Source organism: Coturnix japonica, chromosome 22 (assembly GCF_054131305.1).
Source record: "Coturnix japonica strain WE chromosome 22, WE-NBRP24, whole genome shotgun sequence".
NCBI classification, from domain to species: Eukaryota; Metazoa; Chordata; class Aves; order Galliformes; family Phasianidae; genus Coturnix; species Coturnix japonica.
In genome coordinates this window covers 3,481,816-3,497,666 of record NC_140684.1, presented here as the reverse complement: position 1 = coordinate 3,497,666, position 15,851 = coordinate 3,481,816, and positions in this window count along the sequence as shown.

The window sequence follows — 15,851 nt, the reverse complement described above, 5'->3', positions numbered from 1 at the left end:
TGGTCATTTGCTTTGGTAATTGAAATAGTTACAACAGGCCAGTGAACATGTGACTGCAACTATGGTTTTCTCAGTTACTAAAATCTCTATGCAAGACCATGATGATTAGAGTCTCCATTGTATGTATTTGGAAGTGTGTGTGTGGGGGGGGGAACACCATGTAGTGGCTATGTATGAGACAGAATGTATTGTAGGAGTCACACGATGCCCTGTAATTTATGGGAGACAAAGAGGTACATTAGATATTGTTAGAATACATAATAATCCTCTGGCAATAATTTATTCGGCTTGCAAGGTTAGGATCTCCATAATTCTTAGTTGCACTCTAATGAAGACTGCTGATGCTTATTATATATTTTTGTGTACATTAGAGGTACCTGTGAATATATGGATACTGTACTTGCCTCCTGCTACCCCACTACTCAGAGCTGCCAGGGGGACTATATTGTGAGGACCATTTGTCTAACCAGTCCGGGAGAGTGCACGAGCTGTATTGGCTTCTTGTCAGAGGTTCACTTTAACTTTGTGCCCATAAAACCATCTGCTGCAGATTCAGCCTGCTTTTCTCGTGCTGCTGGGTCACCGCTGGCTCTGGGCCATGGACTTCAGCAGCACACAGTGTCATTCTGCAAACCCAGACAAACCAGATAGATGTTCCCACAGATGCGTTAAGCTGGGTGTTCCAACCTGATGGGTTTGTTGTTGGGGTGATCCGGATTCAGGGAGTGATGACAACTTCAGAGGATAAACAGTTCTGAATGGGGGGGGGTCTCAGCCCATCTCTCTGTTGATGGGCAGCCTTCTTCAAGAAGCGTCTTGCACTTCTGGCATCCTCATCTTACAGCCAAGGTATTTTTCTGCTTAGCTGATTCCAGTAGAATTCACACTTAAGAATCACTGGTAAGGAATGGGTTAAAATTATTTATAAGACTTTTTATGCATATTAATTTGGTGTTGCTCTATTTTATCACTATGCTGCACTTTGTACAGCAGTTTTCAAAATGCTTTAAGTCATGTTTGCTTTGCATGCCACAGTTTAATCTGCCACATAATTTGGGTTACCCATGCCATGGAATTTACTTGCCACTGACACAGAAATTAGTCCCGAAGTGCTGGAAGATCCCAGGGCTGCTGCTGATGGTTGCCTGTTAGCAGCGTAGGCCTATAGCTATATTATATAGTGTTTTCATGTACCAGTTTATCTTTTTGAAGGCAGTCAGCACTGTGGTCATATAGATGTGCGTTATGATGCTCACCACCAGCAGAGTTGAGAGAAAAGCCACTTGCAGGCTTCTTGGTATGCAAAGCTGTAATGTGAAACATCAGAGCCTTGTAGCATTGCTGTGTCTCTGGCCTTGGTTAAGGTAAACCACTCATGTGGCAGTGGCTCTACTTCAAAAGCTGAAGGTTGCTTTGTTCCCCTTCCCAATTTGGGGACGTCTGTGGTGTTTGTTGGGATGGCTGCTGTAGAATGGAGGGCTGAGGAGCCTCCCATTTCAGTCTAGATTTTACTTACTTTCTCGAATAAGCAGTGAGGTTAGTTCAGTAACTTGTCTTTCTGAGAGTGCTTGGTTCCTGCACATGGCTGTCTAGAATGCACTCTACCTCCTAAACCTGTATGCATCCAACAGCTGGGTTTGGGACTTGACTGGATAATTAACAAAGAAAGCAAAGAAGAAATGACCTGGAGTTATTCATGCTGCTTGTTGAAATACCTTCTGATTTCTTTTTCTTGAACCTTGTATTAAAACCTGTAAGATTCTCCCACAGAGAATTTTGCAAGTTTTCTTTTCCCCACCATATTTCCAAGCTTCCCTTCCCATGTTCATTTCCTTTGCCCAGCTCACTTACAGCCTTCCCACAGCATTTGCACGCGCTGTTGTAGCACACAGCTCTTCTGATCCCATGTCAGGTGTCAAATCTTTAATATGATTTCCTACATGTTTGACTAATCAATGCAGAACATCATCACGAAAGATAATTTTACCCTCTGGTACTTCAGGGACAGGATAATGAGGCCCGGTGTTTTCCATTTTTTATTCTTCCACAAGAATCTACATTTTTTAGTCCCAGCTAATTGATTTAAGTTCATGGAGGAAGGTTTTTTTTCCCCTTTCCCTTCCAGTTCTCGGATATTAATGGATTCTAGTGAGCTAGCAGAGCTGTGTGATCAGTATGTTTAGAGATTCAATATAGTGCCGTTCTGACCTTTCGGAAGCCAGGGGAAAAGCATTAGGCCCAGCATGTTGATCCCACACGAGCACTGAAATCTCTGGCAGTTTGGAGCTTCTCGAGCTGGCTGGAGATACAGCCCTTCTGCAGCAAGAGAGGTTTGACCTCAGATCCTTTGCCAAAGGGGGAAGCACAGCCTCACAACCCAGTAAGAAGGGGGTGGTTCATGACCTTGCTCAGGAGGTGGTGGAAGGCAGAGGGATGTAAACAGGCATTGCTCTGAAAACTTTGGTCAGAAAATATGGCATGGAAGGGAGTGAGTGTGGAACCAACGTGGCAGATCTCTTAGCTCTGGCTCTCCTGGTTTCATCAGATAATCATTGCCCTGTTCCTTTGCAGCACTGGAGGAGCTTTGCTGTTTTTGGAGGAGGGCTGGGCAGGATGATCACTGGTCACCTGCAGGGATGGAGGAATGGCAGCAAAAATGTTTGTCCAAATGTCCTGTCCTGAATTCACGTCCACAGTTCTGAGTGAGTGAGCAAGAGATGGAGAGGACAGAGCTTCAGAGTGTCCTGTTTGGAGTCTGCTCTAGACTTCAGCTGAGCACATTCTGTCCCATCCCTCTTTTACCCCCATGTCCAGGCAGATGTGCTGTTTTGGGTGCAAGGATGTGGGCATTCCTGCCTTGCCTGGAGGACCAGCAGAATGACTTCAAAGGCTGTTTCTCACTTGGCAGCAATGTGACAGTGAAGCTCCAGGTGCAAAATGTGGACATTCCCTGGTATATATTACCCCCATTGGCCACCAATGCACTGGGTGAGACCTAAAAAGGAGTACATTCCCTAAATGTGCTCTAGAAGTGCACTAGACTTTTTTTAATGAATAATTTGTGTATTTCCTCTGTATTCTACCCCCCATTAACTGGAGTTATTTTTTTCTTATTATTTTATTTTAGGGATGGCAGCAGCTTATGACAGATTTGTTTAGGGTTGGCCCTATTCATAAATTAAGTGGCAGATAAAATTTAATTTTTCTTATAAGAAAAGCCTATAGCTCCTTAAATTGCTCATTTAACATCACTGTAAAGTAATCCTCCACTTTAGAATGGACATCGTATTAACTTTAAAAGGCCTATTTAAAGTGACGGTTGTCAGTGAGTGAAAGCCAGATATGGTAATTTCAAGTTACAAATCAGAGTGAGGAAACTGTAGAACGGACAACCTTGTTAACACAAGCGCGACGGAGGAAGCACCGGGGTCAGAGTGCCAGTACAGAAAGGAATAAAGACACAGCACCAAAAATATGTCCTATAATTAGGGCAGCTGTAAGAGTCAAGGTTGAAGATTCTTCACCATGACATGTCTGATATAGAAAAAGTGATAGCCAAGAGTAATCACTTACAGGCAGTGGAGCCTTAAAGGAGCAGTGCTGCTCTTCCCCGAGCAGGGCAGGGGAGCCTGGGAGACAAAGGGCAGGGGGGGGAGCACAGCCTGGCTCCGGAGCTGTGTGTGCAGGGAAGGAGGAGGGAGGAGCTGGAAATTTCAAGGGTCAACACTCAAAGGGATGGAGAGCCAGGAACAGTGACCGCTTCGCAGGGAGGTTTCGTGATCATGGTGTGGAACGGAGCGGTGTCTTAGGGAATGCCGTGGGTTACGCTGGGGGTCTCCTGGGTTTAGAGAGATTGAATGGGAATGGTGAACCCATCGGGGAGGGGGTGGAAGGAGGAAGATGAAACTGTGTATATAAATGGATAAATGAAGCTGTTTGTGGGTACGGAGGGCAGCAGGAGATGCTGGGGAAGATTGGGAGGGCACAGAACTGCACAGACGTTTGAAGTGCACAGGAAGAAGCTTTAGAGCAGTGAGCAAGCAGTGGGCACGTGTCCAGTTTGATGAGCGTGGGATGCACAGTTGCTTCCTCCAGCTTGGCCTTCCACAGGGCCAGGTATCCCTGGGGGCGGGGGCACAGAAAACACCATGGCTTGTCTCAGATTCAGGAGCTCAGTCTGCCCCTCTGCTCAGGTGGGGTAGGTGAGAAACCTGCAGGAGCCAGTCTGTAGCAAACCCCATGCTTTCTGTGGGAGCCTTCGTGCCCTAGGGTGCATAAGAAGGAAAGCAATGGGGAGCCATCCTTGACACGCTGGCAGAGCTGAGCTGGCTGAGCTGCTGAGACCTGGCCTGTGCTGCTTGCTTGGCAAAGGCTCTGTTCTCTTGTCTGCAATGCCCAGAGGAAGATCCCTTGCCAGCTAGGTCAGAGTGGAGGAGCAGGCAAGGAGACATTTCTATTAGTGCAAAATGCCTCCTCAGGTGATTCCAGCTTTCTGAGAATCCTTTGGGATCTATGGAAACCTGGTCCCTGCCACCCCCATGACCCTGTTGTGCAGTGGGTGCACAGGAGCTGTCACAGGAGAAGCCTTCCTTTCTGCTGCCCTTCCTCAGGGAGCAGTTCAGTCCAACCAGATAACACGGACTGACACAGGCACATGCTTTCCTCCTTATTCCCCGCCTCCTCCATGGGATCCACTTGAAAGGATAATAGAAACAAGTGCCTTACTCCCCAAACACTCTTCTTTCTCCCTATTAGAGTGTATTACACAAGAGCTGATGTAATTTAATGTCGCCCATCTCCAACCGAGCCTTCCAGCCGTGCGTCTGAGAACTCTTGTGCTGGACCGGGCAGCTGTGGTCTCTGGGAGCTGCAGTGCTCCCTCTCTGCATTTCTGGATAATCCACAGCATCTCTCTGGACGAGCCTATTCCCTGCTTAGGCTGAACGACTTCTTACGGTATTTAAAGGTTTATCAGTAATAACCACAAGCCCTTGAGAAAGGGACTGCTTGACTTTGCTTTGGGCTACCGCCTCCCCTCCCATTGCTATCACAACAGATTCAGTTACCTCGCATCAATTTTTACCTACCTGCACGTGGAGCCCAACCTGTCTTCAAGGGCAGGAGAGTCATCCTGCCTCTTTGGACATCCTCGGGACCCACAGTTTTGTTTTCAGCGTGCTCGCTGTGGTTTCAAAGGCAGAAGTGAACCAGCGCTGCTCCTTTGCACAGTCGCGGTGTCAGTGGGCACGGAGCTGTGTGGCAGAGCAGAGCTGGGCTGCTCAGTTCCCACACAGCCCCTTTGTCTGCCAGTTTATTTTGCCTTTGTCTTGGTCGACCTGTACTTGGGGACGCTAATTCGATTTTCCATTGAGAGGTGCGGATATCTATATTATTTTCCTAAAACTCCAGAGAATATTATAAATTTCTTTTTATTGCTTCCAGCCATGTTATTTAAAGTAATTAACCTTAATTTATAAATTTTTATATCAAACTGCCTTTTAACTTTTAGAACTGGCAGGAGAAGTCCATTTCCCAGGGCTCCTAATAGTTCTCCATTTAATCAAAATTCATCCATCAGATTCCAGTGTTAAATCATCTTTTAATTGGGAGTTACATTCTGGTTAATAGTTTTATAATTCGCCGCCTCTAATAGTTTTTACCACAGGGATCTACTCCATTTTTTCTCACTCTATTATTCCTGGTGTTCAGCAGGGACATTTTAAAAACGTTCACTTCCCCTGCCTGTTCTTTGTGATCTCATTAATTCTTGATAGCAAGTTCCCTTTCTCCTCGTTACTGGAGCACAGCTACCTTTATCACGAGGTGAAACCTTAACTCATTTCTACAAGTGCTCTCTGTTTTTATTTATTTTATTTTATTTGGCCTCTTGAAAAAAAAACAACAACAACAAACAACAATTTACTATTTATTTCAGTAGATAAGAGCCTTTGTACTGTGTATGGTGCTGGCACCTGACGTGATGGAGCTTTCAGGCTGTTTGGGTTTGGGGACAAGGACTCTCTCTGACTTTGTGTTTGCACAGCGTTTCTCACAGTGGGACCCTAACGTTGGTGAGATTTTCTGGGGGATCCCACCAGTCAAATATAGGAACTATTAGTGACTGTGACATAGGAGAACAATCCAAGAGCCATAAAAATGAGCCAACAGGAATGGCGGAGCTGCTTGGAAATCCATTCAGTGTGTGCTGGAGGGCCTTCTGCACCAACGTTCACCAGCCTAGGGGAACAGAGCCAGGCAAACTAAATGCTGGTTTAGTTGCATGTGACACTGCATGCGAACAGCCTCTTGCTGCAGCCAAAGCAGTGCTACATTAGCTCAATATCCTCACAAGACAAAGAGCCCAAGGAGAAGTAAGTAATGTTGTATGGGAGGCAGTAAAAACAAGCTTGTTTTTCAAAAAACGCCTGGAATTAGCGTAAAATTAAATCCGAAACCTTAATTCTCCAGGGGCTGATTCTCTATTTGCAGATCCACCAAACCTCTGCAAATTACCCTAACAATCCTACCGAGTCTGATAGGAATATGTTATGTTGACTGCCCCAAGTCTGCAGGAAAGGGTGCGCTGTGAAGCTCTGTGGGTAAGAGCAAGGGAAAGCCATCCCCAGGGTTTGTGTTGGAGTCCACTGAACAGACCTGTAGAATCATTTCATATACAACTTCGTGTAGGAAAAATAGGGTGGACAAGTGTAAGTAGAATTATTAGACAATTACAGTGGTCCTCAAAATCACTTTAATGCTGTCCATGGTGATTGTCACGTCTCCATTAAGTACCACTGCACTGTATTCCTGTAGCCCTTTGTTCATCCTACGCAGCAGTGCAATAACCTCTCCTGCTTAAAGCATGCACCAATGTGGTAATTTGATATGACAATGATTACAAAATACTCCAGCCGTTTTAATTGACTGGTGTTGAGATCATATCACCAGAAACAGACAAGATCTTATCTCGTGTGTGCCTTCCATCCCGCCTGGCTGCTACAATATTTATGTTAATAAGGACCGCAAACATTAGCCAAGTATTAAGTCCTCAGCTCTACTAGTTGCATTTAGAGACACACCATAATGTCACAGGCTGCTGGCCGCCATCTCCTTCCAGCGCAGCAGTGACCAATAAATAAATAACAGTTCAGCTTTTTTCTGGGTACAAAATAAGGAGTTTTTAGCATTTTAGGATTTCTGATGCAAAATAGTACAGTAATTCAGCAGTTAAAACCTCCAGAGCTCCATACTGTATCTGAAGAAATTACCATAGAAATCCAAAGCAGCATTGCACCTCCCGTATGCATAGCAGGCACACTATTACCTCCTCCTTTGTTGCTGCTGCAAACATTTACTTGAAGAGACCTTATTGTCAATGAGTTTTTGACAGAGGTCAAAGTATTTCTGAGTGAAACTGAAAGAGGTCTGGGACTTGTATCAAACAGCTGACAGCATCAACAATGGTGTGTTTACTCATCCTGCATGCTGGAAAAATTAATTAGAAGTGTTTGTGAGATGTTTTGAGCCTGCAAAAGCCTTCTGTGCTGTTGGTAATGAGTGTGCAGTGCTGCTCTCCTGCCTCTGAGTGCAGGACTGCAGCTGGCAGTGGATGGCTGGGGTTTCTTTGGTGGGGATGGGACTGAGTGATGCACAGCCTTTGGGAATGGCAGCAGTTGGAATGGAGAAGATGTACATCTTCTATAACACCTATAGCAACATCTGTATGGGTCTGGGTTCTGGAAGTACCTTCCTTCTGGTTTTGGGTCGTGTTAATAACTGGGCAGAGTACTTTGTTCTTTAAGGTCATAATGCTGAAACCTCTCAAAGGCTTTACAAACTCTTATGAAAAAATGCTGCAGGATTTAATGAGGTGTAATAACCGTTTTATAGACTTCTGGAACTTCCTTGTGAAATTGGTGTCATCTTAGGGAAAGCTTTATCTGCCCATGTGTTTGTGTGTGTATGTGTATCAAAAAGCCTTGTTTTGCCTTTGATTGATTCAGGATTATTGCAGTAGGAGGTGATTTATTCTTTAAGGAGTCTGATCGGTTTCTGGCTTTTCTATGCAGTTTTTCAATATATAAATAAATAAATATATATATTTGTAAGAAATATTGTATGTGTCTTACAGGGATGGGGACTTTGGAGGCTTTATCTAAGCCTGAGTCACTGAAGACCTTGGGTTCATGCTGCCAAGCCCTGGCTGCTGGAGCTGACAACGGTAAGCCTCCCCTGAGCCTCTCCAAGTGTCATTTTCTCTTTTACATCTACAAAGATGCAAATTGAAGATTGATTGGACGTTAAGACCAGCACCTTTCATTTCTTGGATGTATACACATGTATACATATTAATATATACACACATGTTATATAATATTTGGCCACTTAAAATGTTCATCTGGTATTTTCATTCTGTTACACTTTACTAATGCGTTTTTAAATGCTTTCTCTGGAATCAGCTCAGTCTCCTCTTTCATGAATCCTTATCTCTGTCCTATGGGCATCTATATCCCTGCCCTAATGTTCCACTGTACAAGTACTGAGCTGTTTGTAGCCCTAATCATATAAAAACAGATGATTCATTACTGTAGTGGATGAAATAAGGCATTAAATATTGGCATAAAGAGAAAAGATAAACTGGTACTAGATGGTTCATCTCTATTAGCCAGAGTGTCTGGGGAGACCACAGAAATAAACGTAGGGTTATAAATATTGCCCTTGATTAGGGACCTGCAATGAGATCCAGGAAAATGAACTTGTGTGCCCTATTTAAGCCTGCAGCCTGTCTGCTGGGCTCTCGCTGTGGGATCAGGGCTGATTAGAGCTGGAACATGGGGCAGCTGCTCTGTGTACAACAGGCAGGGATTTGGGGCGGTGTTACGCTGCAGTGAGCTGTGGGCATTCACCATCAGGAAATAACTCAGGAAATAATGAGAGCCAAAAAAAAATCTTGCGAGCTCTTAAGAACTGCAGTTTGGACATCATCTGTCAGCTTCTCCTGTCAGGTAGGAGCTTTAAGGATATTATCTTAAGGAAAAAGTCAGCTGAATTCACTGCATTGAAGGAGCAGAAGGCATAAGCAGAGGATCAGATCTTGTAAAACTTTTGATCAAGCAAACGACCAACCAAACAACAGAAAGGAGGTAAATCCACACTGAGAGGCTACATGCCTGCACACAGGGCATTGGTGCTTTAGGAGACAGTGGGTAAAGTCAGGACTCCAGCACTGGTCCCACATTAAAGCTAGGAGACAAAGTGTGACCAGTCCCAAATTTTCCCTTAATGTATCAGCCCAGGCTTTGAAGGTGAGCCTTAAAGGGAGGCACTGTGCAGCATGTCGCCCCATGGCTGTGTTTGGCTTCTGGCACTCCTGCCTGATGGAAAGCAGCTATGAGGAGTTAGTAGGGTTGTACTGTCTTCTTCTGTTCCTCCTTTGGCCCCCAGGTTGCATGCAGGGTAGAGGCAGGGTCTTCTTTAGAGAAGAGTAACAGGGTCAGCTTTCTGAGTGTAGAGGCCCTGGATGCTCAGAGCAAATATGTGGGACACAACTGTATTCCTGTTTGTTACTGAGTGAGCAGGGATCCTCTGCAACCTGTGCACTGCTGTCCATGAAATAACTGTACTTAGGCACAAATGAGACCTCCCTGGAGAACTGGGGAATCAGGAGGTTGGGGAAACAGCCCTGAGCACCACAGCACTGCCTGCCGAGGTCATGTTCAGCTGCATGCTGTGATGCAAGGCAGCCCTAAATTACCAGCAAACAAACACAGAATCCAGCCGCTCTTCATTTCTCTGCTGTGTGGGCAGAAACTCATCTTGTAGCCTGTAACAAAGTGCCCAGGTGGGTAGCAAACAGGGAGGCTGTTCAAACAGCTTCTCCTGTGGAGATGCTGCCATTTACTGAATGGTTAAGAAATAATACAGGGTGCAGCACTCTCCCTTGTTCCCTCCACTCATAATCAACCAGAAAACATGCAACAGAATCTTGTGCATTTGGGGAATAAAGACAAGCTGTTCTTAAGGGAAGCAAAAGGCTGTTTCCTGCCCTCCTTTGTGGCCCAGCTGACTGCCTTCCCAAAAAGAGGCAGTGAAGGGGGGACCTCACAGAACTAATTTCGTTCAAATTTACACTCCTTGATTTTTGTGCCTCGTCTTTTTTCCCTTTTCTAGTTTTGTAGCTATGATGCAGTATTGATCCAAAGATCTATAGGATCATACCATGGCTCCAGGTGGGTGACAGAATTGAGGCTAGGCTTCATTTCCATTTGAATGGTGCAGAAAATAATTCCACTTTCCAGCTTTTATTGCTCAGAACATTGCGTTTCTCTCATTGCAGTGTATGGGAATTAGCTCTGGAGGAAAGAAATGATCTTTCTTTTTTTTTTCCCCTTCCCTTGATGTAGAGTGGAGCAGAAAGATTCAGGAAGAAGTAATGTAGGAAAACAGGCAGCAAGCTCATTGCTGTCTGAATTAGGTGAGCCTCAATTGCTGTAATGAAATGGAACTCCTCGTCTTGGGCTCAGGCAGTGCTTCTGTGAGCTGGTGGTCTCCAGAGCACAGATTCCTTACCCGGCTGGCACTGTTTTCTGGAATAACAGTGTGTGTGAAATGCATTGATAGTGCAGGAGCAGACAGCAGTCCAGCTGTGTTCTAGGTGCCAGTAGGAGGGAACACATGGAGAAATAGAGCAGAACAGCAGGAGCTAGAAATACTTGTTGCTGGAAAATGCTGAAAATGCCTCTGTACCATCACTGGTACCCAAGCCAGCTCCGTCCATTTGTGTGAGCCACTGTCAGTTGCAACTTAGACCTGATTCTGCATCTCAAGCTGCCTGGGACAGGCTCCTCCTGTGCCTGAGAGCATAGCACAGCATGGTCCTTGTTGGGGCTGCAGTGACAGCTGGCCTGAGGCTGAGTGTGCTTTGAAGAAAGGCTGCAGGCTGTATTAAATACTGGCTTCAGAGACCAAAGGAACCTGCTGGTTCTGGAGCAAGGGCAGGAGTGAATTTGCAGGTGGGAGAGAAAATAAGCGGCACTGAAAGAAGGTGTGCCTTCTCCAGATTCATGGTGCCTTGCTAATGTGTGCAGGAATGACACCGCCAGGCTGGAGGATAAGAGGTGATAAAGCTGCTTTTTGTCAAATCTTGTCCTAGAACTCCTTTGAAATCATCAAATTCTTGGCTGGCTGGCAAGTTGTCTTGTACTTCCCACTCTCCCCCACTCTAAAGGACAAGCTCATGGCTCAGTGACTGAGGATAGCAATTGAAGTGGTGACCCATACTGGACTACAGTATGGACATAGTTCATTCAATTTGCTGTGTGAATGTAGTAAATCAGAAGTAATCTCTGCAAGAGAAGTAGGCTGCCACCTGCTCATGAGCTTGGCACCCTTAAGTCACACATCTGGTATTATGTTCTGCTAAAAAGTTTTCAATAGAGTTATTTCTTGCTGAAGGGGAAAGAGGGAAAGAATTCAGTACCATGCCAAGGAAATGGTGCTGCCCCACGTCCAGCCAGGAGAGAAAATAACCAGGACATGACTTCCAAAATCCCGTGGCTTTCCCAACCTGAAGAATACAGCTCATGGATCACAGAGATGCTTCTATGAGAATACCTGTCCTCATGAAGCATTGACTTTTAACATCGTGTAGGTGCTTCTAATACCCGGTGTCACTTTAGTTAAGGCACTTTGTGATAGTAGTGGGATTTTCTATCCCTTCCCTCCTTTCTCTCCTGCACCCAGTTTGTCCCACCCACCAAAGCTGCTGCTGGGGAGGTCTCTTGTAGTGCCAGTCATGTTGGCACCCAGAGCAGGGCCTGCTTCAGTGCTTCTGGATGAGTGTTTGAAATGCACCATTCTCTGGCTGTAGGATTTGTGCGTCCTGTCAATGACAAGTGGAGCAAATATTGACAGTGCCTCTCAAAGACTCCAGTTACTATTGCTCTTGTTAATTCAGGGCAAAATTAATCCTTGTGCCAAAGACCCATGTTAGTCTGTGCTATTGAAACAGCTGGTTGGTATATGGATTAGTAGCTTTGCTCATTTACTTTGTACTCATAATTTGTGCCATTGAAAAAGTTTCAGTGTCCATGTTTTGTAATCTGGGATTTTGAGAACCTGGAATCATCATAGATGTCTACAGCACAGAGGCAATACATGACATGCTCATTCCCAGCTTTTCTTCAGCTCCCAGGCCTTGGAAATCCTCAAAGGCTTCAGGAAGTGGGTGGGAAGGAGAACATGGAGCTAAATTTCTAGTCTGAGTTGTGTGCAAACTAAGCCATAGGCTTCACTGCATCAGTCTTCATTGGATCCCAAATCCTGCAAAAAATTTAATGAATTTAAAAATAATAATAATAATCTAATTTTGAGTATGGGGAGGTGGAGGCCAGGTTTGGAAAAACCAATTTGTTGTTTTCTTCCTACAAGCTACTGGGTAATGTGTTGAAACTCTGTCTATCTCTTTAAAAGATGCCGATGGATAAAGGGGGAAAAAAAAGAACAAAACAGAACTGAAAAACAGACATGGGAAAAAAAAAAAAAACCAACAACCAAACCTGGATTAAACTGTCACTCATATTCACAATCTGTCCAGGAAACTCATCCATGCCCCTACAGGTAGCCAGTTATCCCATCAGGAATTTCATATTCTTGTCTGAATCCTGGAACACAAATTGGTCCGGCGCTATGGGTCTGCCTTGATTAGGGTCTGCTGACACAGATGTCCACAGCATGGGCTCCCAAAAAAGCCTGCTTAAATAACTGCTTCTTTCCCCAAAGGGATCAAAGGTTGAGATGATCTTTCTAGATCTTTAGCCAGGCTGTGCAAAGCATCTGCAAAGTGTAATCCTCCAGCCTTTCTTTCCCTCCCTCCTTTTTTCTTTCTTTTTTTTTTTTTTTTTGGTAAGGATGGTATAAGTGGCATTTAAGGGTTTATCTGTTTTTTTTCTTTATAGAGAGCAGCGATTATTTGTAAAGAACCCCTGAAAAAGAAAGCGCAGCCTTGCCTTTCTGAGAGACAGTTGGGCTTTGGCTGCTCTGTCAAGGATAAAGCCCAGAATATCTCTATATACTTGTGTAAATATCTAATGTTGACACCTTTTGCCAGCTGTTGTTGTGGCTTCCTTTTCCTTGATGAACAAAATCCTTCCGTGATGTGGCCTCTGAGCGTCATTATAATTAAAAGAATTAAAATTCAATTTGAGCTATTGTCATTACACAATGCAAAGTTCAACACCGCCGAAGGTTGATTTTATTGATTCTGTATTGGGCACTCCGTGGAAATGAGTTACCTTGACACAGACATGGGATTGGCAGTGGAAGGCACAAATGGTCTGGCTCTACTCCTTGCTCACACTTATTGTTAGTGGCAGCTTGCACAAACCACTTGTCCCAGTGTTTCTGTATTAAAGCATGATTTTCAAGATCACTCCAGTTATGGAATTATCTTCAGCTTTAAATAGCAATGTAAGATTTTCAGCCTTGGTAGAAAAATACCTGCAGGAGAGAGTTAAATACTACAGAGCTTGCTAGAATTAGAGTTGTCAGCATCAGAAAGGAACCTCGCTCTTCTTGCATTTTGGTTCTTTTTGGTTGATTTTCCCTTTACTGCTCAAACCTGCACAGCATTTTCTTTTATTTATTTTTCTTTTTAGGGGCAGGATTTGTTTCATTAAGAAACAGCCAGCTCTCATCATCAAATGGTTATTCAACACAATTATTTCCGTGTATTCAAAAGCCTGAATATAGACTTAAAATCAGCTCCCCTCAATGTAAGATGTGTTCTCCAAGCACTGGTGAGAATCATTCATGATCTCTGTAAGTGCTCCTGTAGCAGGGTACTGTAGTGTGTACTTCATGTCATGTCTCACTGCCCTGCAGCAAGGCTGGGCAGGAGAAACTGGGGGTAGAAATGCTGATAGGGAGAATGGGTGTGGGAAGTGCAGAAACTCTGGGTGGTAGAGAGGCATGTGGGCAAGAGCATGGGAATGATTGATCTTTGGAGGATTGTTTTCTAGCCTTTCTATTAACATTTTCACTTTGTGGAAGAGTCATATTTCATTTTTCCCTAGAGTGCCTCTTTGCATCAAAGCCTCTGTTGTTTCAGTGTAATGAACTATTTATAATCACCAAGGATTGAATTGGGTGGGAGAGGGTTCCTGGGCAGCTTGCCTGTCTCCAGAGGAGGCTCCATGTCCATGTGCTGGGGAGGTGGATGAGATGATGGGTGGAGATGGAGCAGGGATGCAGCTTCTAAGACTGTATCCCAGCGTGAGAGGAACCAGAAGGTGTGGTTTGTGAGCTCTTGAACCTTGCCTGCTCCAAATGCATTGCCTTTCCTATTACATCAGAGTGTCTCCACTCCTGTAGTAGCCTTGTGCGTTTTCTAGCAAGTGTGTTGTAAGGCTTAAAGGGAAGATCTAAGCCATGTGCTTGATAGAAGATCTGAGATGCCCTCAAGGGAAGGGCAGAGATCTGGATTACAGAATATGCTTGTGTCTGGACTTTGCAGACAATTCTGTGTCGGTGAGGTCAGGAATGCAAGTGAGATTTGATTTGACCTGCATAGTTTGTTTAGAATTAGGAGCTACCCAGGGGTGATATCCCGCTGCCTGGCACCCCTGGGATGCCACTGAGCAGGACAGAGGGCAGGAACACAGCAGCTTTCTCTGTTGGTGGTGCTCAGCACTCCCTGAGCTGTGTCTCAGAGAAGGGAAAAGAGCTGGTTGGGAAGGAAAAGTGTTACCAGTTGTTTTGACAGAAGAAGGGAACTGCCTGGGAAGATCTTGTTTTCTTATTATGTTGACTGCTGCTCGGCTTCTTGCTACCTCATTAGCAAGGAGTTACCTAATTAGCAAGGCGAGCTGTTAATTGTGCATCACATTACTCAGCTTTAAAAATTCTTTTAGATGTTAAAGATCTTAGTGATAAGGAATTGCCACAAAAGTGTTTTCTTTCCGCATAGATTTCTTGCAGCTGCCGGAGCAGAACAGATCACGAACTGCTGTCAGCACCGCGTTGGGAAAACGCGGCCGAATTTCATGTGACAGAGTTGGCACTAATGAACAATAATCACTTTTAAAAAATATAATGGGCGAGACTTGGGAAGGTTAATAAGATAGCAGAACCCCCGTGCGTCGAATCAGCTTTGGTAAGAGAACAGAAACTACACGTTTGCTAAAATAACTTTAAAAACAAATAACATCGACTTTCCACACCTTGCGGAGACCAAATTTTCACTTGCTTGCATGCCTGCTCTCCCGGCATGCTGAGGCCTGTCACCGTTCCGGCTCTCACCAGGACAGTGTGACTTTGATTTTTGACTGCTGGGCAATCTTTTTCATCAGATGGAGTTGGATTGCAAGGTGGAAATTAGGTGTCCCTGCCTCTTCCCACTCCTTCAGCTCACATGAAAATTTTGTGTTGAGGACATGTGGCCACTTCCTACCGGCCCCACCGCGTGAAGCTTTGATTAGCAATTATTTCTGAGATATTAAAAAACACAATAGATGTTGCAGGACTCGGCATTCTCCATTGTGATGATTAAGGGAAGAGGAAGGCTGTGGTTACAATTCGATAGTTATTTCTGCATGTCAGCATGTAAATGATTGGCATAGCCTTGTGATAAGGCGCATGTGTGCTCATGCACCAAGTGCTTACCAGTGTTAACTTTGTCTTAATTTGCACTGATTAGCTGGATTACTAATTTTACTTGCAGGGAACAACAGACTGAAGCAGATAATACCAAGTGCTTTGCTCTTCCACTTTTAGTGGTGTCTTTACCTTACTCTGCTCCTCGCTGAGTATGAGCAAGGACTTTTGGGTAAGGAAAAACAAACTTTCCAGAGCGT